The following is a 17,150-nucleotide window of genomic DNA, read 5'->3' on the forward strand; positions in this document are numbered from 1 at the left end:
CTGGGGAAAAATTTAGGCCAGGGGGAAAGGTTAGGCCAGGGGAAAAGGTTAGACTAGTGAAAAGGGTTAGGCTAGGAGGAAAGGTTAGGTTAGGGAAAAAGGTTAGGCTAGAGGAAAAGGTAGGCCGTGGAAAAGCTTAGGCCTGGGGAAAAGCTTAGACTGGGGGAAAAGATTAGGCCAGGGGAACAGGTTAGACCATGGGAAAAGGTTAGTCTAGGGGAAAAAGTTAGGCTAGGGGAAAAGGCTAGGCCGGGGAAAAAGTTGGGCCAGGGGAAAAGGTTAGGCTAGGGGAAAAGATTAGGTGAAGGGAAAGGTTAGACTATGGGAATAGTTTAGGCTAGGGGGACGATTAGGCAATGGAATAGGTTAGACTAGGGGAAATGGTTAAGCTAGGGAAAAAGGTTAGGCTAGGGGAAGTGGTTAGGCTAGGGGAAAAGGTTAGGCTAGGGGAAAAGGTTAGGCTAGGGGAAAGGTTTAGGCCAGTTTACAGCTCACCTCCTCCAAGAGGCCTTCCCAGACTGAGCTCCCCTTCTCCCTCTACTCCCTCTACCTCCTCCCTTCACCTCTCTGCAGCTAAACCCTCTTTTCCCCCCATATCCCTCTGCTCCTCCCCCTCGCCCTTCCCATCCCCTCAGCACTGTACTCATCCGCTCAACTGTATGTATTTTCATTACCCTATTCATTTTGTTAATAAAATGTACATCACCTTGATTCTATTTATTTGCTATTGTTTTAATGAGATGTTCATCCCCTTGATTCCATTTATTGCTATTGTTCTTGTCTGTCCATCTCCCCGATTAGACTGTAAGCCTGTCAAAGGGCAGGGAGTGTCTCTATCTCTTACCGATTTGTACATTCCAAGCGCTTAGTACATACAGTGCTCTGCACATAGTAAGCACTCTACTTACTTCAAGCCCCCTTGCCATCATCCCCCTTCTTACTTACACCAATCACCCGCGATCCATTGAATCAGCAATCAAATATTTTCTAACACAAGCAACAGCATCCATACTACTCATATTCGCAGCATCATTCAACACTTGAATAACTGGACATTGAACTTTAATACAAATTGACAACACAATCTCATCAGGCATTATAACTTTTGCCCTGGCTATGAAATTAGGCTTAGCCCCATTTCACTATTGAGTCCCCGAAGTTCTCCAAGGCTCCTCCCTCATATCAGGAATAATTCTACTAACATGACAGAAACTAGCACCAATCTCAATTATCTATCAAATCTCCCCTACCCTTAACATAGATATTCTGTTGATCCTAGCAATTTCATCAACACTATTAGGAGGATGAAACGGTCTTAACCAAACCCAACTACGAAAAATCATAGCCTACTCATCAATTGCTCACATAGGTTGAATAGTCCTTATTATTATTTATTTCCCAGTATTAACAACCCTTAACTTAACTCTTTATATTATGTCAACAGTAGCCTTATTCACAGTATTTCACACCACTAATATCACTAAAACCAAACCCCTCTCCCTTATATGAAACAAAGCACCAATCATAACCTTAGCAATCATCCTCCTACTTTTATCACTAGGAGGACTGCCTCCGCTTACAGGATTTGCCCCAAAATGATTAGTAATCCAGAATTAATCAAACATGACAACATAATTATAGCCACTGTCCTAGCTATCACGGCCCTTCTCAACTTATTCTTCTACATACGAATTATCTACTCGTCAACACTAACAACATTCCCTACTACTAATAATAATAAATTCCATTGATATAGTAAATCAACAAAGAATCCTTTATCTCTCCCAACTCTGGTCATTTTATCAACAACCCTTTTGCCTCTTACACCCATATTCATTACATTGAGCTAAAGGTTTAGGTTAATTAGACCAAGAGCCTTCAAAGCTCTAAGTAGGTAATTAGTACCTAACCTTTGCCCCGAAAATTGGAAGTCTCTCTTCCATCTTTTGACTGCAAATCAACTACTTTACTTTAAGCTAAATTCTCCTAGACTAATAGGCCTTGATCCTATAATATTTTAGTTAACAGCTAAACACTTTAACCAGCAAGTCTTAGTCTACTTTTCCCGCCTTAAAAAAGGGGAGGCGGGAAAAGCCCCGGCACTTCTGCAGATGCTTTTTCGAATTTGCAATTCAACGTGATTACACTTCAGGGCCTGGTAAAAGGGGACATTTTTCCCCGTCTTTAGATTTACAGTCTAATGCTTAAACTCAGCCATTTTACCTATGTTCATTAACCGCTGACTATTCTCAACTAATCATAAAGATATCGGAACCTTGTATCTTCTATTTGGTGCATGAGCTGGTATAGCCGGCACAGCCCTTAGTATCCTAATTCGATCTGAATTAGGGCAACCCGGTTCATTATTAGGAGATGATCAAATCTATAATGTTATTGTTACAGCCCATGCATTTGTAATAATCTTTTTTATAGTAATGCCCATTATAATTGGTGGTTTTGGTAACTGATTGGTTCCTTTAATAATCGGAGCCCCAGATATAGCATTCCCACGAATAAATAATATGAGCTTTTGACTTTTACCTCCCTCATTTCTCTTACTTTTAGTTTCTTCCACAGTAGAAGCTGGGGCAGGGACAGGCTGAACTGTGTACCCTCCCTTAGCAGGTAACTTAGCCCATGCCGGAGCTTCAGTAGATCTAGCCATTTTTTCTCTACATCTGGCTGGAGTCTCTTCTATTCTAGGGGCAATCAACTTCATTACAACAATTATTAATATGAAGCCACCTGCAATATCACAATACAATACAATACAATACGAATACAATATCACAATACAATAAATACGAATGAATGAATGAATGAATGAATAAGGTTAGGCCGTGGAAAACCTTAGGCCAGGGGAAAAGTTTAGGCCGGGGGAAAAGGTTAGACCAGGAGAAAAGGGTTAGCTATGGGAAATGATTAGGTTAGGGAAATGGTTAGGATATGGGAAATGCTTAGAAAAGTGGAAATGGTTAGGCTAGGGGAAAAGGATAGGCTAATTGTATTGGTTAGGTTAGTTGAAAAGATTAAGATAGGGGAACGTGTTAGGCTAGGGGAAAATATTAGGATGGGGAAAAGCTTAGGTCAGAGGAAAAGCTTAGGCCAGAGAGAAGGTTAGCCCAGGGAGAAGGTTAGACCAAGGGAAGAGGTTAGGTTAGGGGAAGGGTTTAGAGTAGGGGATAAGGTTAAGCCAGGGAAAAGGTTAGGCCAGGGGAAAAGGTTTGGCTAAGATAAAAAGCTAGGGGAGGGTAAGGATTAAGTTACAGGAAAAGGTTATGCCAGGGGAAAAAGGATAGGCAATGGGAAGAGGTTAGGATAGTGTGAAAATGTTAGGCCCTGGGAAAGATTAAGGCTAGGAAAAGGTTCGGCTAAGGGATAACATTAGGCTACGGTAAAACGTTAGGCTGGGGGAAAAGATTAGGCCAAAATGGGGAAAAGCTTAGGCCAGGAGAATGGGTCAGGTCGGGGAAAAGCTTAACCCAGGGGATAAGGTTAGGCCAGGGGATAAGATTAGGCTAGGGGATAAGATTAGGCTAGGGGAAAAAGATAGGATAAGGGAAAAGGTTATGCCAGGGGAAAAGGTTAGGCCAGGGAATAGGTTTGGTAAGGGAAAAGTTTAAGCCAAGGGAAAAGGTTAGGCTAGGGGAAAATGTTAGGCCAGGGAAAAAGATTAGGTCAGTGAAAAGGTTAGGCCAGGGGAAAAGGATAGGCTAGGGGAAAAGGTTAGGCCAGGGGAAAAGTTTAGGCTACGGAGAAAAGTTTTAGGGGAGGGGAAAGGTTAGGCTATGAGAAAAGGTTAGGCAAGGTGTAAAGTTTAGGTTAGGGCAAAGGTTGAGGCTAGGGGAAAAGGTTAGACTAAGGGACAAGGTTTGGCCAGGGGGGAGGTTTGGCCAGGCTGAAGGTTAGGCTAGAGGAAAAGGTTAGTCTGGGGGAAAAGTTTAGGCAAGGGGAAAAGGTTAGGCCGGGGATAAGCTTAGGCCAGTGGAAAGGTTAGGACGGGGTAAAGGTTAGGATAGGCAAAATGTTTAGGCCACGGGCAAAGATTAGGCATGGTAAATGGTTAGTCTATAGGAAAAGTTTAGGCCAGGGGAAAAGGTTAGACCAGGGAAAAAGGATAGGCCGTGGGAAAAGGTGAGGCTAGGGGAAAAGCTTCGACTAAGGGAAAAGCTTAGGTGAGGGGAAAATTTAGGTTAGTGAAAAAGGTTAGGCCAGGGAGAAGGTTAGGCCAGGGAGAAGGTTAAGCTAGGGGAAAGGGATAGGATGGGGAAAAGCTTAGCCCAGGGGTAAAGCCTAGGCCAGAGGGAAAGGTTAGGCCAGAGGGAAAGGTTAGGTCAGGGGCAAAGGTTAGGCCAGGAGGAAGGTTAGGCTAAGTGAAAAGGTTAGGCTAGGGGAAATGGTTAGGTAAGGGGAAAAGGTTATGCTAAGGTAAAAAGGCTAGGCTAAGGGAAAATGTTAGGCCAGGGTAAAAGGATTGACCAGGAGAAAAGTTTAGGTCAGGGAAAAGGATAGGCCAAGGGAAAAGGTTAGGCTAGGCAAAAGGTTAGGCCAGGGGAAAAGGCTAGGCTAGGGGAAAACATTAGAATGGGGGAAACGTTAGAATAGGGGAAAACGTGAGAATAGGGGAAATGTTGAGGCTGGGGAAACGGTTAGACTATGGAAAAAATACAGGGCAGGGGAAAACTTTAAGCCAGGGAAAAGGTTATGCTGGGGAAAAGGTTAGACCGGGGAAAAGGTTAGGCCAGGTGAAATGCCTAGGTCAGGGAAAAGAATAGGCTGAGGGAAAAGGTTAGGCTAGGCAAAATAAAGTTAGGCTGGGGAAAAGGTTAAGGTAGGGGGAAAAGTTAGGCATGGGGAAATGGTTAGGCCGGGGAAAAGGTTTGGCCAGGTGAAAAGGTTAGGGTTCAGGAAAAGGTTAGGCCAGGGAAAAATATAAGGTTGCACAAAAGGATAGGCCAAGAGAAGAGGTTAGGCAAGGGAAAACGTTAGGCTAAGGGAAAAGGTTAGGTTAGGTGAAAAGGTTCAATAGGGGAAATGGTTAGGCTAGGGGAAATGGTTACTCTAGGGAAAATGGTTAGGCTGGGGGGAATGGTTAGGCTGGGGAAAAGGTTCGGCCAGGAGAAAAGGATAGGCTGGGTTAAAGGACAGGCTAGGAGAACACCTTAGGCCAGGGGAAAAGGTTCTGTCAGGTTGAAAGGTAAGGACAGTGGAAAATGTTAAGCCATGGAAAAAGGATAGGGGAGGGGAAAAGGGAGGGACAAGGGGAAAGGTTGTGCAGGGAAAAGGTTGGGTCATGGGAAAAGATTGTTAGTGGAAAAATTAGCCCGGTGGAAAAGGTTAGGCCAGGGGAAAAGGTAATGCCAGGGAAAAGGTTTCAGCTATGGGAAAAGGTTAGGCTGGGGAAAGGTTTAGGCTAGGAGAAAATGTTAGGATAGGGGAAAAGGTTAGGTTAGGTGAAGAGATTAGTTTTGGGGGAAAAGATTAAGCTAAGGTAAAATGTTAGGTTAGGTGAAAACGTTAGGCTAGGGGAAAAGGTTAGGAGAGGGAAAGGTTAGGCAAGCGAAAAGGTAAGTCCAGGGGAAAACGCGAGAATAAGGGTAAAGGTTAGGCTAGAGGAACACGTTAGGCTCGGGGAATAACTTAGGCTAGGGGAATAGGTTAAGCTAGGGGAAAAGATTATGTTAGTCAAAAAGGCTAAGTAGGGGAAAGGGTAAGGTAATGGGAAAATGGAAAAAGGTTAGGCAAGCGAAAAGGTTAGTCCAGGGGAAAAAGGTAGGCCTGGGGAAAGGGTTAAGATAGAGGAGAGGTTTAGGCTAGGTGAAAAGGTTAGGCTAGGGGCAAAGGTCAGGTCGGAGAACAGATTTGGCCAGAGGAAATATTAGGGAAGGGGAAGAAGTTAGGCTAGGGGAAAGGCAACACAAGCAAAAAGGTTAGTCCAGGGGAAATGGTTAGGCCTGAGGAAAGAGATAGCTTAGGGGAAAGGTTTATGCTAGGGGAAACGGTTAGGCTAGGGGAAAAGGTTAGCCTAGGGGAAAAGGTTTGAATAGGGGAAAAGTTTAGGTTAGTGAAGAGGATGGGCTAGGGGAAAAGATTAGTCAGGGAAAAGCTTAGGCCAGTGGAAAAGGATAGACCAAGGGAAAAGGTTAGAATAGGGGAAAAGTTTAGGCTAGTGAAAAGGATGGGGTAGGGGAAAAGATTAGATCAGGGAAAAGCTAAGGCCAGTGGAAAAGGTTAGGCCAGGGGAAAGGGTTACGTCAGGGGAAATGGTTATGCTAGAGAAAAGTTTAGCCCAGGGGAAAAGGTTTGACCAGGTTAAGCAAAGGAAAGGTTAAACAAGTGAAAAGGTTAGTCCAGTGGAAAAGGTTAGGCTATGGGAAATGGTTAGGCTAACGGAAAAGGTTAGGCCAGGGGAAAAGGTTAGGCCAGGGGAAAAGATTAGGCCAGAGAAAAGGTTAGGCTACGGGACAGGGTTAGGTAACGGGAAAGATTAGGCGATGGGAAAGGTTAGGCGATGGGAAAGTTTAGTCGATGGGAAGGGGTTAGGCTAGGGAAAAGGGTTAGGCTAGGGGAAAGGGTTAGGCTAGGGAAAAAGGCTGGGCTAGGGGAAAGAGGTTAGGCTAAGGGAAAGGGTTGGGCTGGGGAAAAAGATTAAGCTAGGAAAAAGGTTAGGCAATGGGAAAATGTTAGGCTAGGAGAAAAGTTAGGCAGGTAGAAAACGTTAGGCCAGTGTAAAGATTAGCCCAGAGGAAAAGGTTAGGCTAAGGGAAAAGGATAGGCCAGTGGAAAATGTTAGGTCAGGAAAAAGACTAGGCTAGGGGAAAAGGTTAGGCTAGGTGTAAAGGTTAGCTTAGTGAAAAAGGTTAGGCAAGGGGAAAGGTTAGTCTAGGGGAAAAGGTTAGGCTAGAGGACCAGGTTAGGCTAGGGAAAAGGTTAGGCAAAGGGGAAAGGTTAGGCAAAGGGAAGGGAAAAGGATAGTCCTGGGGAAAATGTTAGGTGAGGAAAAAGGTTAGGCTAGAGGTAAAGGTTAGGCTAGGAGAAAGGGTAGGCGACAGGACAGGGTAGGTGATGAGAAGGGTTAGGCTATGGGAAAAGGTTAAGATAGGGGAAAGCTTAGGCCAGGGAAAAGCTCAGGCCAGGGAAAAAGGTTAGGGTAGGCTAACAGTTTGGGCTAGTGGAAAAGGTTATGCTACAGGAAAAGGTTAAGCAAGGGGAAAATGTTATGTCAGGGGAACAGGATAGGCCAGAGGAAATGGTTAGGCCACGGGAAAAGGTTGTGCCAGGGGAAAAGCTTAGGCCAGGGGAAAAGGTGAGGCTAGGGAAAGGTTAGGCAAGTGAAAAGATTACTCCATGGAAAAAGTTTAGGCTAGGGGAAAGGGGAAAGTTAGAGTAACATGTTAGCCTAGGGGAACAGTTTAGGCTTGGGAAACAGGTTAGGCTAGGGGACAGATTAGGCTAGGGGAAATGGTTAGGGCAGGGGAAGAGGTTAGGCTAGGGGAAAAGGTTAGGCTAAGAGGAAAAGGTTGGGCTAGGGGAAAAGGTTATATGAGGAAAAAATTTAGGGCCGGGGAAAAAGTTAGGCTAGGGGCAAAAGTTAGGCAGCGAAAGGTTAGGTTAAGAAAGGTTAACCTAGAGAAACATGTTAGGCTAGCGGAACAGGTTCGACTAGCAGAAAAGGTTAGGCTAAGGGAAAAGGTAAGGCTAGGGAAAAGCTAAGGCTAGGGGAAAAGCTTAAACCAGGGAAAAGCTAAGGCTAGGGGAAAAGCTTAAACCAGGGAAAAGGTTAGGCTAGGGGAAAAGGTAAGGCAAGTGAAGAGGTTAGTGCAGAGGAAGCGGTTAGGCCTGAGGAAAGGGACAGGTTAGGGGAAAAATTTATGCTAGGTGAAAGGGTTAGGCTAGGGGAAAAGGTTGGGCTAGGGGAAAAGGTTGGGTCAGGGGAATAGGTTATTCCAGGGGAATAGGTTATTCTAGGGAAAAGGTTAAGGGAAGGGAAGAGTTTAGACTAGGGGAAAGGTAAGGCTAGGAAAGGATAGGCAAAAGAAAGTGTTTGTCCAGGTCAAAAGCTTAGGCTAGGGGACAAGGTTAGGCTAGAGAAACATGTTAGGCTAGGGGAACAAGTTTGGCCAGGGGAACAGGTTAGGCTTGGGGAACAGGTTAGACTTGGGGAATAGGTTAGACTTGGGGAACAGGTTAGGCTTGGGGAACAGGTTATACTAGGGGAACAGGTTATACTAGGGGAGAGGTTTAGGCTAGGGGAAAAGTTTAGGCTAGGGGAAAAGTTTAGGCTAGGGGAAAAGTTTAGGCTAGGGGTAAAGGTTATGCCACGGAAAACGTTAGGGCACAGGAAAAGTTTAGGGCAGGGGAAAAGGTTAAGCTAGGGGAAAAGCTAAGGCAAGTGAAAAGGTTAGTCGAGGGTTAAAGGTTAGGCTAGGGGAAAGGCTTAAGCAATAGGAACATTTTAGGGTAGGGGAACAGTTTAGTCTAAGGTTATAAAAGTGATAAAGTATGCAAGGTTCTTAAAGGTTATACCAGGGTAGGTTAGGGCAGGGGAAAAGGTAAGGCTAGGGGAAAAGGATAGGCCAGGGGAAAAAGTTATGCCAGGGGAAAGGTTTAGGCTAGGGGAATGGGTTAGGCTAGGGGAATGAGTTAGGCTAGGGGTAAAGATTAGGCTAAAGAAAACGTTTGGCCTAGGGGAAAAGGTTGGGCTAGGGGAAAAGGTTAGGCTAGGGGAAAGGTTGGGCTAGGGGAAAAGGTTAAACCAGGTGAAAAGGTTAAACCAGGTGAAAAGGTTAGGCTAGAGAAAGCTTAGGCAAGTGAAAGGGTTAGTCTAGGGGCAAAGGTTAGGCTAGGGGAAAGGGTTAAGCCAGAGGACCATGTTAGGCAATGGGAACAGGTTAGGCTAGGGGAACACGTTAGGCTAGGGGAAAGGGTTAAGCTAGAGGAACATGTTAGGCTAGGGGAACAGGTTAGGCTGGGGGAACAGGTTAGGCTGGGGGAACAGTTTAGGCTAGGGGAAAAGGATAGGACAGGGGAAAAGGTTCGGCCAGTAGAAAATGAAAGGCCAGGTGGAAAGGTTGTGCCAAGGAAAAGGTTAGGCCAGTGGAAAAGGATAGGCTAGGATAATGGGTTTGGTTAGAGAGAAAGGTTAGGCTAGGGGAAAGGGTTAAGCAAGAAGAACAGGTTAGGCTAGGGGAACAGATTAGGCTAGGGGAAAAGGATAGGACAGTGGAAAAGGTTAGGCGAGTAGAAAATGAAAGGCCAGATGGAAAAGTTGTGCCAAGGAAAAGGTTAGGCCAGTGGAAAAGGATAGGCTAGGGTAATGGGTTTGGCTAGGGGAAAAGGTTAGGCTAGGGGAAAAGGTTAGGTTAGGGAAAAAGGTTAGGGCAGGGGAAAAGGTTAAGCCAGGGGAAAAAGTTAAGAAAGTAAAAAGGTTAGGCTAAGGGTAAAGGTTAGACTAGGGGAAAGGGTTAAGCAAGAAGAACAGGTTAGGCTAAGAGAACAGGTTAGGCTAGAGGAAAAGGTTATACCAGGGTAGGTTAGGGCAGGGGAAAAGGTTAGGCTAGGGGAAAAGGTTAGGCTAGGGTAAAAGGATAGGCCAGGGGAAAAGGTTGGGCCAGGGAAAAAGGGAAGGCCGGGGGAAAGGTTTAGGGTAGGGGAATGGGTTAGGCTAGGGGAATGGGTTAGGCTAGGGGAAAAGATGAGGCTAGGGAAAACGTTTGGGCTAGGGGAAAATGTTGGGCTAGGGCAAAGGGTTAGGCCAAGGAGAGAAAGAAAGGCCAGGGGAAAGGGTTAGGTCAGGGAAATGGTTAGGCCAAGAGAAAAGTTTAGTCTAGGGGAAAAGATTAGGCTAGGGGAAAGATTAGGCCTGGAGAAAAGGTTAAACCAGGTGAAAAGTTTAGACTAGGAAAGATTAGGCAAGTGAAAAGTTTAGTCCAGGGGTAAAGGTTAGGCTAGGGAAAGGGTTAAGCTAGAGGCACACGTTAGGCAACAGGAACAGGTTAGGCTCGGGAACGTGTTAGGCTAGGGGAAAAGGATAGGACAGGGGAAAAGGTTAGGCCAGTAGAAAATTAAAGGCCAGGTAGAAATGTTGTGCCAGGGAAAAGGTTAGGCCAGTGGAAAAGGATAGGCTAGGGAAATGGGTTAGGCTAGGAGAATGGATGAGGATTGGGGGGAAAGGTTAGGCTAGGAGAAAAGGTTAGGCCTGGGGAAAAGATTAGGCCTGAGGAAAAGGAAAGGTCAGGGGAACAGAAAACATCAGGGGAAAAGTTTATGCCAGAGGGAAAAAAGTTGTGCCAGGGGAAAGTTGTGGTAGGGGGAAAGCTTAGGCCGGGGAAAAGATTCAGCCAGGTGAAAAGGATAGTTTAGGGGAAAGGTTTAGGCTAGGGGAACAGGTTACTAGAGGGGAAAAGGTTAGGAGAGGGGAAAGGGTTAGGAGAGGGGAAAGGGTTAGGCTGGGGAAAGGGTTAGGCTAGGGTAAAGGTTTAGGCCAGGGGAAAAGGTTAGGCTAGGGGAAAAGGTTAGGCAAGGGGAAAAGGTTAGGCAAAGGGAAAAGGATAGGCCAAGGGAAAATGTTAGATCAGGGAAAAGGTTAGCCTAAGGGAAAAGGTTAGGCAAGGAGAAAAGGATAGGCCACGGGAAAATGTTAGATCAGGGTAAAGGTTAGGCTAGTGGAAAAGTTTAGGCTAGGGAAAAAAAGTCTAAGGAAAAAGATTAAGCTAGGCAAAAAGGTTTGGCTAGGGGAAAAGGTCATGCTAAGAGAAAAGCTTAATCCAGGGAAAAAGTTAAGTCAGGGAAAAGGTAAGGCTGGGGGAAAGGTTAGCCTAAGGGAAAAGGTTAGGCAAGGGGAAAAGGTTAGCCTAGGGGAAAGGTTAGAGGATTGGAAAGGTTAGCCTACGGGAAAAGCTTACACTAGGTGGAAAGGTTAGGCTAAGTGTAAAGGTTAGGGCAGGGGAAAAGGTTAGGTCAGGGGAAAAGGTTAGTCTAAGGGAAGAGGCTAGGTCATGGTAAAAGGTTGGGCCAAGGGAAAGTATAGGCCAGTGGAAAAGGTTAGGCTAGGGGAAATGGTTAGACAAGGAGAAACAGACAAAGGGAAAAATGTTAGTCAGGGAAAAGGTTAGGCTAGGGGAGACTGTTAGGATACGGGTAAAGATTAGGACTGGGGAGATGTTAGCTGATGGCAAAGGTTAGGCTAAGGGAAAAGTTTAGGATAGATATAAAGGTTAGGTTAGGGAAATGTTTAGTCTAAGGGAAAGGTTAGGCTAGAGGAAGGATTAGGTTAAGGGAAAGGTTTTAGAATGGGAAAAGGTTAGGCTAGGGGAAAGGTTAGGCTAGGGGAAAGGATTAGGCCAGGGGAAAGGTTGGACCAGGGGAAAGGGTTAGGCTAGGGGAAAAGGCTAGGCCGGGGAGAAGGTTGGGCCAGGGGAAAAGGTTAGGCTAGCAGAAAGGGTTAGGCTAGAGGAATAGGTTAGGTTAGGTGAAAAGGATAAGCTAGGGGAAATGTTCAGGTTAGGTAAAAAGCTTAGGCTGGGGAAAAGGTTATGTTAGTCAAAAATGTGAAGCGGGAGAAAAGGTTAGAGAAGGGGAAAAGGTTAGGCCAGGGGGAAAGGGTGGGCCAAGAGAAAAGGTTAAGCCAGGGGAAAAGGTTAGGCCAAGGGAAAAGGTTAGGCCAGGGGAAAAGGTTAGGCCAGGGGAAAAGGTAAGGCTAGGGGAAAAGGTTAGGCCATGGGGAAAGTTTAGGTTAGGGAGAAAGCTTAGAACCATCCCTAGTATGCTTCTGATTCCAGCCCTGCCCTTTATCTGCTGTGTAACCCTGGGCACTTTACTTCTCTGTAACTCAATTACCTCATCTGTAAAAAGGGGTTTGAGACTGAGTCCACATCGATCAGGGACTGCTTCCAACCCAATTGACTTATGTCCACCCACTGCTTAGTAAAGTGCCTCCTGACTTAGAGAAAGCACTTAAAAATACCATTATTGTTATGAAAGTGTTTGTCCATAGAAACACAAATTCCAAACAGCTTTCCAGTGGGTCTGGATTGACCCCCATCCCAACTTCCCATCTTGCCTCAGTTCCTTCCTCCCAGCCCCTATTTCCAGCACGCTGAAACTGGACCCAAGGAACAGTCAGGGCAACCTAGCCCTTCAAAGCAGACAGACTACCACTCTCCTCACCTTCAGAGAACTCCTAAAATCACATCTTCTCCAAGAAGTCTAGTCTAACTAAAACCCTTATTTCCCCTATTTCATGATAATAATAATAATAATACATTTGTTTAGTAATGATGATGGCTTTTCGTCGAGAGACTGGATGTCCAGCAGCTATGTAAGGAATAATTCACTTTCTAATACAATGGAAACTTTGTCCTCCCCATCCTCACCCCTCATGACTCCTGAGGAGCCTACTCAACTCTTCTCAGAGAAGAATGGGGTGGACTCACTGATGGGCAGAATCCTCCACCTAGCTCTATACTGCCAGAATCCACCAGCACTAACAAAAGGCTTTCTCATGCACATAGTCCAACCCTCTAAATACTGAAACATTCACATCACAGCAATTAGATACATACCCTTATACTCAGATCCTTCCTTTACCTGTATTGTATCAACTGGGTCCATCCCATAATAGTGATGGTGGACCTCTAAGATTGAAAAGGGATTCCTGGAGACGGCAGAAGACAAGCATATCTGAAGGTATTAGGGAGTGAGACACCATAATGAGAGCAGAAAAAGTGGAGACAGGTATCCTGAGGTGGTGATTCAGAGCTGCAGGGAATGCGTCTGCTAATTTGTTGCATTTGTACTCTCCCAAGCACAGTACTCTGAACATGCTAAGCACTCAATAACTATCACTGATTGATTGCAAGAGGGTAGTGTCTCTGAGAGCTTCCACAGCTACAGAAAGAGGCAGTTTGAGTGGCAAGGGAGCCATCTGAGATGGATTATTTGACCCTTCACTCGACCAATCAAAAATAATAATTTTTATGGTATTTTCTAAGCACTATGTGCCAAAAACTCTTCTAAGAGCTGAGATAGACACAATGTATTCAGGTTGTCTCATGTGGGGCTCATAGTCTTAATCCCCATTTTACATATGAAGTAACTGAGGCCCAGGAAGTTTAAATGACTTGCCCGAGTTCACACAGCAGATAAGTGGTGGGGTCGAAATTAGAACCCATGTCCTCTGATTCCCAAGCCCGTGTTCTTTCCATTAAATGACACTACGCATCCTCCCACCCACAACAAGGGCATGAGGTCAAGATAGGTGAGAGATGATACCCTCCCACAGAACAGTCCTGCAGGTAGGTCACTGGGGAAATTACCTGACCTAGAAGCTCTTGCAGCTAGCAAGCCAGAAAGCACCTAGCCAGCTTCACTCTTAGCCCTACACTGCTCTCCCCACCCCCCTGCACCCAACCAACTTCCTCAGAGACAGCCACTGATGAGTTCCAGCTTTGGAGGGACTAAGGATATGCATGGTGACCCTGTGGACAGGACTGTGGGTAACCCATCAATACATTAAGCGTTCTGGATCTTATCAGTCCCACAGTCAAGCCCGACAGAACTAGTTCCTTCCACAGAAACCTTAGCCCCAGTTTGTAGAAGCAGCCTCAGTGCTGAGAGTAATAAACCCCTCTGCTCACCACCTCCTTCCTCTCCTGCCAAAACCTTTAATAATCCACATACGCCCCATCCCTTTCCCTTAGCAATAAAAGCTCAGCTCCTTTGCATCCTCACTAAAAGAAAACAGTCTTCACAGGCAGGTAGTATAAGAAGCTTCTGGTAGGCATAATGGGCTGGTCCCTTTCTTCCCATCACCAGGACCCCTTAGACATCCACCTCCAGATGGCTCTGTAGTTCAGTTTAAGAAGCTCCTGCAAGATCCAGCCTGCTCATCGTGTCCTCATGTGGAGCACATCCACCCAACCCATCCCCACACAGCCTCCCACCTTACATAGTGGACATACCAGTGGTCTTCCCAAAACTTTAAGAGCCCTACTGAAATTGTTTCTTCTTCAGTAAGACTTCCCCTAACTAAAACTCACATCCTCCCCCACCCCCAAACCACCACATACACACACACTTTATTTCCCCTTTCAACTCACCCATACACTTAGGCACACCCACCAAGCACTGAACAATTAGGTATATATCCTTACCTTACCTGTATTAATTGGGTCCACCCCATTCAACTGATGCTGGACCTATAAAATTGAAAGGGAACTCTGGTAGCATGTGGAAGACAAGCATATCTTGAAGGTGGAAGGGAAGGAGAGCAGAAAGGTGGTGTTAAAGGTGGTGAGTCAGGGCTGCAGTGAACATGTCTGTTAATTCTGTTGTTACTGAACTCTCCTAACCATGTAGTACAGTGCTCTACACATAGTAAGCACTCAGTAATACCATTGGATTTATTGCAGGAAAGAAGTGTGCCTTGGAATTTCCACAGCCAAAGAGACAGTCAGGAGAACAAAGAGGGCAGTTGGAGTGGCCAAGAAGCCTCTGAAATGCGAGTTTTAGGCCCTTCACCAACTACCCACTTCCATGACAGGCCACAAATAAGATCAGGAAAGGTGCCTGCCAACAACGCCTTTAGAGAAATTACCTGGTCCTTCCTCGAGACGTGCCCCTAGGTAAGCAAGCCCGAAAGCAGATTCAAAGTTATCCCAAACTCCACACCTCCTTCACCCCCAGAATGTTCCTTTTATCTTCTTCAACTCCAAAGGCCTCTCACATTTAAAGCAGACACACTCAACTCCAAATAGCCTCAGGCTGTGGAGGTTTATATTGGAGGAGGAGGGGGAGGGGCCTGGACTGAAGTCCATTAATCCAGTCTAATTGGAAGCAGCTGGGTTAGAGATCAGGTATCCGGGAGGAAGCCCTAGCAGCTTCATTGGAAGAGGGGATGACTGTGGGAAAGATAGGGTAGGATGGGAATAGGGGATAAGGGTTAGGATTGGATTGAATCTCTAACAAGAACGGATTTGTCCAAGGAAACACAAATTCCAAACAGCTCTCCAGGGGTGTCTCATCTCTGGCCTGACCCCCACAACACCTTTCTTTCCTGTCTGAGTTCCCTCCTCACAGCCTCACATCCGAGCAGCTGACACTGGATCCCAGGAGTAGTCAGAGCAGCCTTGCCCTGTAAAGCAGACAAACCATCATTCTCCCCACCTTCAGAGCCTTCCTTAAAGTACATCTCTCTCTCACGGCTTTGACTACCATCTCTACACAGATGACACGCAAGATCTACATCTCTGCCCCTGTCCTCTCCCCCTCTCTTCAGGCTGCATCTCCTCCTGCCTCCAGGAACGTTTCCACCTGGATGTCTGCCCGCCACCTAAACTCAACATGAGCAAAGACTGAGCTCCTCATCTTCCCTCCCAAGCCCGGTCCTCTCCCAGACTTCCCTCTCATCGTGGATGCTTACGACCATCCTTCCGTCTCCTCAGGCCCGCCACCTCGGTGTCATCTTTGACTCGGCTCTCTCGTTCACCCCACACAACCGATCCATTACCCGAGACCTGCCGGTCTCACGTTTACAGTATTGCCAAGATCCGCCCTTTCCTCTCCACCCCAAACGGCTACCTTACTGCTACAGCCTCCGTTATATCCCGGCTAGACTACTGTGTCAGCCTTCTCTCTGATCTCCCTTCCTCCTCTCTCATCCCCGCTCCAGTCCATTCTTCACTCCGCTGCCTGGCTCATCTTCCTGCAAAACGTTCTGGGCATGTCACTCCCCTTCTTAAACACCTCCAATGGTTGCCTATCCACCTCCGCTCAAAACAAAAACTCCTCCACTCTAGGCTTCAAGGCTCTCCGTCACCTGCCCCTTCCTACCTCTCCTTCCCTTCTTCTCTTTCTACTACCCACCCCGCACACTCCGCTCCTCTGCCGCCCACCTCCTCACCATCCCTCGGTCTCGCCTATCCCGCCGTCGACCCCTGGGCCACGTCCTCCCGTGGTCCTGGAATGCCCTCCCTCCTCACCTCCGTCAATCTAATTCTCTTCCCCTCTTCAAATCCCTACTTAAAGCTCACCTCCTCCAAGAGGCCTTCTCAGACTGAACTCCCCCCTTTTTCCCTCTGCTCCCTATACCCCCCCTTCACCTCTCCGCAGCTAAACCCTCTTCTCCCCCCTTTCCCTCTCCTCCTCCCTTCTCCCGTTCCACCCCTCAGCACTGTACTCGTCCACTCAACTGTATATATCTTCATCATCCTATTTATTTTGTTTATTTTGTTTAATGAGATGTACATCCCCTGATTCTATTTAATTGCCATTGTTTTTATGAGAATGTTCTTCCCCTTGACTTATTTATTGCCACTGTTCTTGTCTGCCTGTCTCCCCCGATTAGACCGTAAGCCCGTCAAAGGGCAGGGACTGTATCTGTTGCCGATTTGTACATTCCAAGCGCTTAGTACAGTGCTCTGCACATAGTAAGTGCTCAAAAAATACTATTGAATGAATGAATGAATGAATGAATGAACCTGAACGAAAAAGGTTCAGGGCCAAATTAGCAAGACAACTCTAGGGGGCCAAACTGGAAGCAAAAGTGTTCGGGGCCAAACCTGCAAGGCCAAAAGCTGCGGGGCCCAAACCTGAATGAAAAGGGTTCAGGACTCAACCTGCAAGGAAAGGCTGTGGGGCCCAAACTGTAACAAAAAGAGTCCAGGGGAATCCTGAAAGGCAAACTCTGAGGGGCCAAACTCGAAATTTAAAGGGTTTGGGGCCAAACCTGCAAGGCAAAGGCTGCTGAGCCAAACCTGAATGAAAAAGGGTTCAGGGCTAAACCTGCAAGGAAAAGGCTGCTGGACCCACACCTGAATGAAAAAAGGTTCAGGGCTAAACCTGCAAGGCAAAGACTGCTGGGCCCAAACCTGAATGAAAAAGGGTTCAGGGCCAAACCTGCAAGGTAAAGGCTGCTGGGCCCAAACCTGAATGAAAAAGGGTTCAGGGCCAAAACTGCAAGGCAAAGGCTGGGAGACAAACCTGCAAGGCAAAGGCTGTGGGGAACAAACTGGAACCAAAAGGGTTCGGGGCCAAACCTGCAAGGCAAACTGTAGGGGTCCCAGATTGGAACCAAAAGGGTTAGGGCAATATCTGCCAAGCAAACTCTGTGGGGCCAAACTGGTACCAAAAGGGTTCGGTCCAACCCTGCA

Source organism: Ornithorhynchus anatinus, chromosome 7 (genome assembly GCF_004115215.2).
Source record: "Ornithorhynchus anatinus isolate Pmale09 chromosome 7, mOrnAna1.pri.v4, whole genome shotgun sequence".
Lineage (NCBI taxonomy): Eukaryota > Metazoa > Chordata > Mammalia > Monotremata > Ornithorhynchidae > Ornithorhynchus > Ornithorhynchus anatinus.